This window comes from Astyanax mexicanus, chromosome 3, assembly GCF_023375975.1.
Source record: "Astyanax mexicanus isolate ESR-SI-001 chromosome 3, AstMex3_surface, whole genome shotgun sequence".
In the NCBI taxonomy this organism is placed as follows: Eukaryota; Metazoa; Chordata; class Actinopteri; order Characiformes; family Acestrorhamphidae; genus Astyanax; species Astyanax mexicanus.
The window spans coordinates 44809254-44815176 of record NC_064410.1 but is presented as its reverse complement, the minus strand read 5'-3'; the positions used below and the strand labels follow the sequence as shown (position 1 = coordinate 44815176).

The window sequence follows — 5923 nt, the reverse complement described above, 5'->3', positions numbered from 1 at the left end:
GCCGTTTATGAGCTTAATTGCCCAGGAGGACTGTGCGTTTCACCTGAATTCTGGAATCTGCAAACATTACAGAACTTATAGTACTTATGGTACGTCCTGTACATTTGCACTTCTGGACACTTGACACTTTATAATACATCCTGTGCATTCACACTCCTGGACACTACACTACTCACTTTACTTAAATACAATATTTACACAGGTTTATGTTTAGTAAGCTGGTTACTTTCACACTTTGTATAGTATTTGTATTTATGTATTCATGTATATATTATTCTATTAATTTTACTTTTATCTTATAAGATATAGTTAATATTTCAAAGTTAAGTTCTATAGAAGACTATAGCATCTTCTATAGTCTTATACTATCTTATACTAACTGCTACTGGCTGCTATCTATCTATCTATCTATTCATCCATCCATCCATCCATCCATCCATCCATGTGTGGGTCTCTCTGTCCAGAGTTTTGTCTTCAGTAAATGAAATCCATGCTCGATTAAGTCTAGGTCATCTAACTCAGTGTCTCCAGTAAAGGCCTGGTAAAAAGCAACTCAGAGAAACATACTCAATATATTGGTGATGGCAATGAGTTACAGAATTCAGGCATTTACTGACCGCAAATGATTTGGACTCAAGTATTGATAATATTCTTTATATTTAAAATTGTATTGATTTATCCATATGCTTTTGAGCATATATAGAGGAATGGCAGTCTATAATTGCTAAATAATTAATGCAGTATTTTTGCTAAAACCTCTTAAATTAAAGCTGAACATCCCATCTTTTTTGCTTCATGTGTTTAATCCATAGTAGTGTACAAGGGCAAAATTACAAAATTATCGCCACTATGATAAGGAGCTCGCCGGTTCGAATCCTGTTCATGTAGCTTGCCATCAGCTACCAGAGCCCTGAAAGAGCACAACTGGCCTTGTTTTCTCTGGTGGGTGGATGGCACTCTCTCCCTACATCACTCCAAAGGGAGATGTTGATCAGCACAAGGCTGCGTCTGTGAGCTGATGTATCAGAACAGAGTCGCTGCGCTTTCCTCAAAGTGCGCTGTGATGCTACTCGGCAATGCTGCATCAGCAGAAGTTCAAAAAGAGGCGGTGGCTGACTTCACATGTATTGGAGGAGGCATGTGCTAGTCTTCACCCTGCTGATGATGTTGGGGCATCACTAGTGATAGGGGAAGTCCTAAGGAGTGGGTCTGAGTTTCCCTGACAGGGATTAAGCCAACTCATAGATTATACTTTCCTTTCAATGGAAACTCTCCATTTAAAGTGCTGTCTAGTCTAGGAATAGGCCTGATTCCTGTCTGAAAAACGGTCCCTATTTCATTACAGTCATTAGATGCCAGTGTTTCAGGGTACTCCCATGTCTGTGTTACCTTCTGTCTCTCTTCTTTTAGGTAATCTAGCCACACTACAAACATTTTTATATTCTTTATCAACTAATTTCTTCATTTCTTTCTGCTTATGTAAAGACTGCATACCCTGTCAGACTTCCTGGTACTAATGAAGACTAACTGTGGGGGACCTACTACCTCTCTAAACCTACTTGGATATATTATGAGACAATCATGAAATTAACCATAACTACACATATTAGACATCTTTGTCAGTCTAGGTCTGAAACTGGTGAGGCTGATACACCAACACGCATCAAATTGCAGATTGATTGTAGTGATTATAAAAGATTAATTCCTTTTATATTCCGAATGGTTTCAGTATACTTGTGTTACTGCCCTGATACCATTAATTAGAATATGGATATAGTTTCCATAGATGGGGTGAGACTTGTATGTTCGTGAAGGCCTCAGGGAACAGGGGAGTGTATTGAAACATTGTGTGTGTGTTTGTGTGTGTGTGTGTGTGTGGCTCCAGCAGGGTGTGGCTCTATTGTTTTGGAGGTCTGATGGCTCTCTGGGGGTTAGACAGGTTTTCCATGTGCTCCCCAGTGGAGCAGAGCAGCTCCCCTCATTGTAAAGTGGGTACCAGGGTCTTTGCTCATATATACTGTTTATGTACAGATGAGTCTATATGCTATTTTAGTCTGCTGTACAAACGTCAGATGATTTATATCTGTATGTTCACATCTTTAACTGTAAGAGTACACAACTGTCCTGTGCTTCGTTTACCACAAATCTTAAGCAATCTTTGAACCTCTTACTACATATAGGACCCACATCAGTTATATGGCTCTTAACCCTTTGATGCATAATATGGGTCAAACTGTGAGTTTTAATTTTCTATATCTTTGCAATAAATTAATTTAATCATTCAGTAGTTAAGGTATTCCTCAATTAACTTATTTTCAATCATAGTACATACACTGAAAAAAGTGAAACAAGCATGTCATTTGTTTAAAGTGTTTTTTTTATTTTTACTTAATAAAAAAATATGATTTCTCATTTAAACGTATTTTGTTCAGTTTGACCAAAAGCAAAAACAACTACCAAGAAAAAAACTTAACAGAAATAATTTTGCTTAAATAATTTTTTTACTTTAAGTCAGATAGTTTAATGTCACGTGACCTCGTGACGTCGGGACAAGTACCTTCTCCTTGAGTTTTTCTGTCAGCCATTTTACTTCGCGCCGACTGCCAAGTTCATCTGACCCACAGGACAACTGGTTTAATTAAGGTAGGAATTCTAAAGTCTCTTTTAAGGAGGATGATTGTTTAGGAGTGTGTAGGAAGGTAGAAAATGTCAGGGTTGACCGCTAATTGTTACTTTTCAGCCTATTTTATGTGTTTTGCTTGTGAGTTTGCTAGCCAGCTTTAACTAGCTAGGTAACGTTAGCTTAGTTAGCTAATGCTGGATAAACGTGTTTTTAAGCTAAATACCTAACTATTTAGTGTTAATTAAGTATATAACGCTGGATAAATTTGGTGTTTAGCTTCAAATCTAGATATTTAGTGTTAATTAAGTATATAACACTGAATAAGCGTGTTTTAGCTTAACCTAGATATTTAGTGTTAATTAAGTATATAACGCTGGATTAATGTGTTATTTTATCTTAAAACCTAGATATTTAGTGTTAGTTAAGTATATAACGCTGGATTAATGTGTTATTTTAGCTTAAAACCTAGATATTTAGTGTTAGTTAAGTATATAACGCTGGATTAATGTTTTATTTTAGCTTAAAACCTAGATATTTAGTGTTAGCTAAGTATATTAATGTGTTATTTTAGCTTAAAACCTAGATATTTAGTCTTAATTAAGTAACGTTATATAACGCTGGATAAATGTGTTATTTTAGCTTAAAACCTGGATATTTAGTGTTAGTTAAGTATATAACGCTGGATTAATGTTTTATTTTAGCTTAAAACCTAGATATTTAGTGTTAGTTAAGTATATAACGCTGGATAAATGTGATATTTTAGCTTAAAACCTAAATGTTAGTGTTAATAACGCTGGATAAATGTTATTTTAGCTTAAAACCTAGATATTTAGTGTTAATTAAGTTTATAACGCTGGATAAATGTGTTCTTTTAGCTTAATACCTAACTATTTAGCGTTAATTAAGTTTATAAAGCTGGATAAACATGTTTAAGCTTAATACCTAACTAACTAGTGTTAATTTGCTATATAATGCTGGATAAATGTGTTTGTTTAACAGTCATTTACTGTGTTAAATCTCTCTTTTTATCTTTTTACAGGTTTGATCTTGAGCTCTTTTGCTGAAAATTTACATCCATCTCTTCTAAATTTGGTGAGTCTCAAAATAAACAAATGAAAAATGCATGTATGGTTAAATAGTGATCAACCAAAAATATAGCAGCAGAATAGGTTTGAACTTATCACTGATATTTACTATGTATACATTGCTTAGATATTCACTGGTTCTTTTTGCATCTAAATTCTTTACTAATACCTTTATTAAGCAGTGGCAATAGGCCAGTTGTAACCTGTAGAGAAAATTCTCATGTTGAACAGAACCTAAGATATTAAGCGAGACCAAATTAAAATGCATGTCAGATCTGTCAAACAGATTTCATACCACAGTGTGTAATTACATTTGCATGTGTTTATTTTTAAAGATCAATCATGAATTCCTGAGAATTACAACTGTTCCACTTCAACCACAGTTCCTGGCTTGGACAAGCACCACAGCAAGCTGATTGAGCTATTCAGAAAGAAGGGAGGAGAGAGAAGACACACCGACAAACGTCCTGAAAGTTCTGGATCAGGTTGGTACTTTTTCGGAACATATGAGTGTTTGTTTTACATCTAGTGCTGGGCAAGGTGACCCCAAATCCTGGTCACACTTAATTTAGCAAAGGATGAGGATTAACAGAATAAAAAATGTTAATTGTGATAGTTCTGAATGTTGTGATGTTAGATCACACTTTGGAAGAGATGCTACATTATTTTGAGTTATTTTGCATTGTATGTTTGGGTTTTTATCTAGAGCCTCGAGGTGAGCCTGAAAAGAGAATGTCTGCTAAAGTGCCTCATCGATTACCTGGGGGAAGACGTGGACAGTCTTATCAAGGAATACTTGGTAAGTAGTTATGCATGTAAACATGTTAAGCTTTATGTAAGATAAAACAATTAATATTTTAATTTGACTGTTTACATAAATTACCTCAGGTCCAAAAAATAAAACCTTTCCTACATTCCTGTTACATTTCATGTGATTAGCATTCACTGTACCCTGGTCATTATTCACCAGGATAGTTTATTATGTGTAATACAACTAAGATATCTGTGCTGGTGTTTGTTTAAAGTTTGTATATAGACTGACATGCAAAATTCATAGGATAGCATTATGTAATTTCTTCATGTAGTCTTAGATATTGGCTTGGAACATTGGCCAGTGTGGTTAAGTCAACACAGTTGTTTATCAAATATTGTCTATTTTTACTCAGACAAAGACCACTGCAGATGTACTTCATTACTTGTGCAACATTCTGGTCTAATCTTGATTTTTTAATTTTAGAAACAAATAGTGTAACATGGGTCAGACAAAAGTGTAAAGGCTTAACTAGCTGTGCCTTCTCAGACTCTTGGCCTTGGTTGGCTAAAGCGTAATCGGACAGTCAATCAAAATATATATATATATATTTTTATCAGGCTTCTCAGAAGAAGGAAGCTGAGACGGAGCTGAAGGAATCTACAGTAGCAGTGTTTGTCATCAGGGAGGATGAAGACCCTCTCCAATCGCCACATGAAATTGGGATTGTACTTGAAGGTGTGGATGTTCATGAGTTGCCATCAGTAGCACATTCATTTACAATGCTGTTTGGCCTCATCACTGCTGTGAACTATCCTGTGAGTTATCCAAGTAAGCTGAAATACACCTTTTGTAAATATTCATGGACATGGAAGCAAAGAAAATGACACGCAAAGTGTGCAGTCTTAGTGTGCAGCTTTAAATATTCTCTCTCACTCGCCCTGTCTTGCTCTCTCTATGTTCAAAAGGTGTACAGTATTTTTGCACTTCTAAATGTTTGAATACTGAAGAAGAAATGTATAAACCATTTTTGTTAAACCACCTTGTTAAACATTAAAAAGGCCATAACACACTACCTTTTATGTGAATGTTTAACATAAATACAGCCATATTGGCCTTTCGTTAGAAAGGCAGTATATTTTTTGTTTTTGATTATTTTATTTGTTTTCAGGCTTACTGTAATACTGGTGCATATTTCACTACAATAAGTCACTACAATAAACATGGTATTTTACTCTCTATTTCTGTCTGTTTGTTGTAACTACATCTTTGAAAGAAATGTCAATTTGGTAATGGAAGAAATTAAGTTGAAAAAAAGGAAAAGCGTATGTGTTATTTTCTTTGTAAGTTTTATGCTTGTGACTAAAGAAAGAGTATTGCTTAGGGTGTGATTAATATTTTTAATTTGTACTGAATCAGAAAATTAACTTGAGACAAGTTAATAAAATTGACTGTAACAAAATT

General features: G+C 34.7%; 1 long non-coding RNA gene across 1 annotated transcript; it reads left to right on the top strand.

Annotated features, from left to right (window-relative positions):
• Positions 1–2396: 2396 nt before the first annotated feature.
• Positions 2397–5700, top strand: LOC111195377 (uncharacterized). The gene is made up of 4 exons (XR_007438072.1): positions 2397–2643; positions 3663–3715; positions 4044–4193; positions 4415–5700. It is a non-coding gene; the product is annotated as an uncharacterized LOC111195377 (long non-coding RNA).
• Positions 5701–5923: the final 223 nt, after the last annotated feature.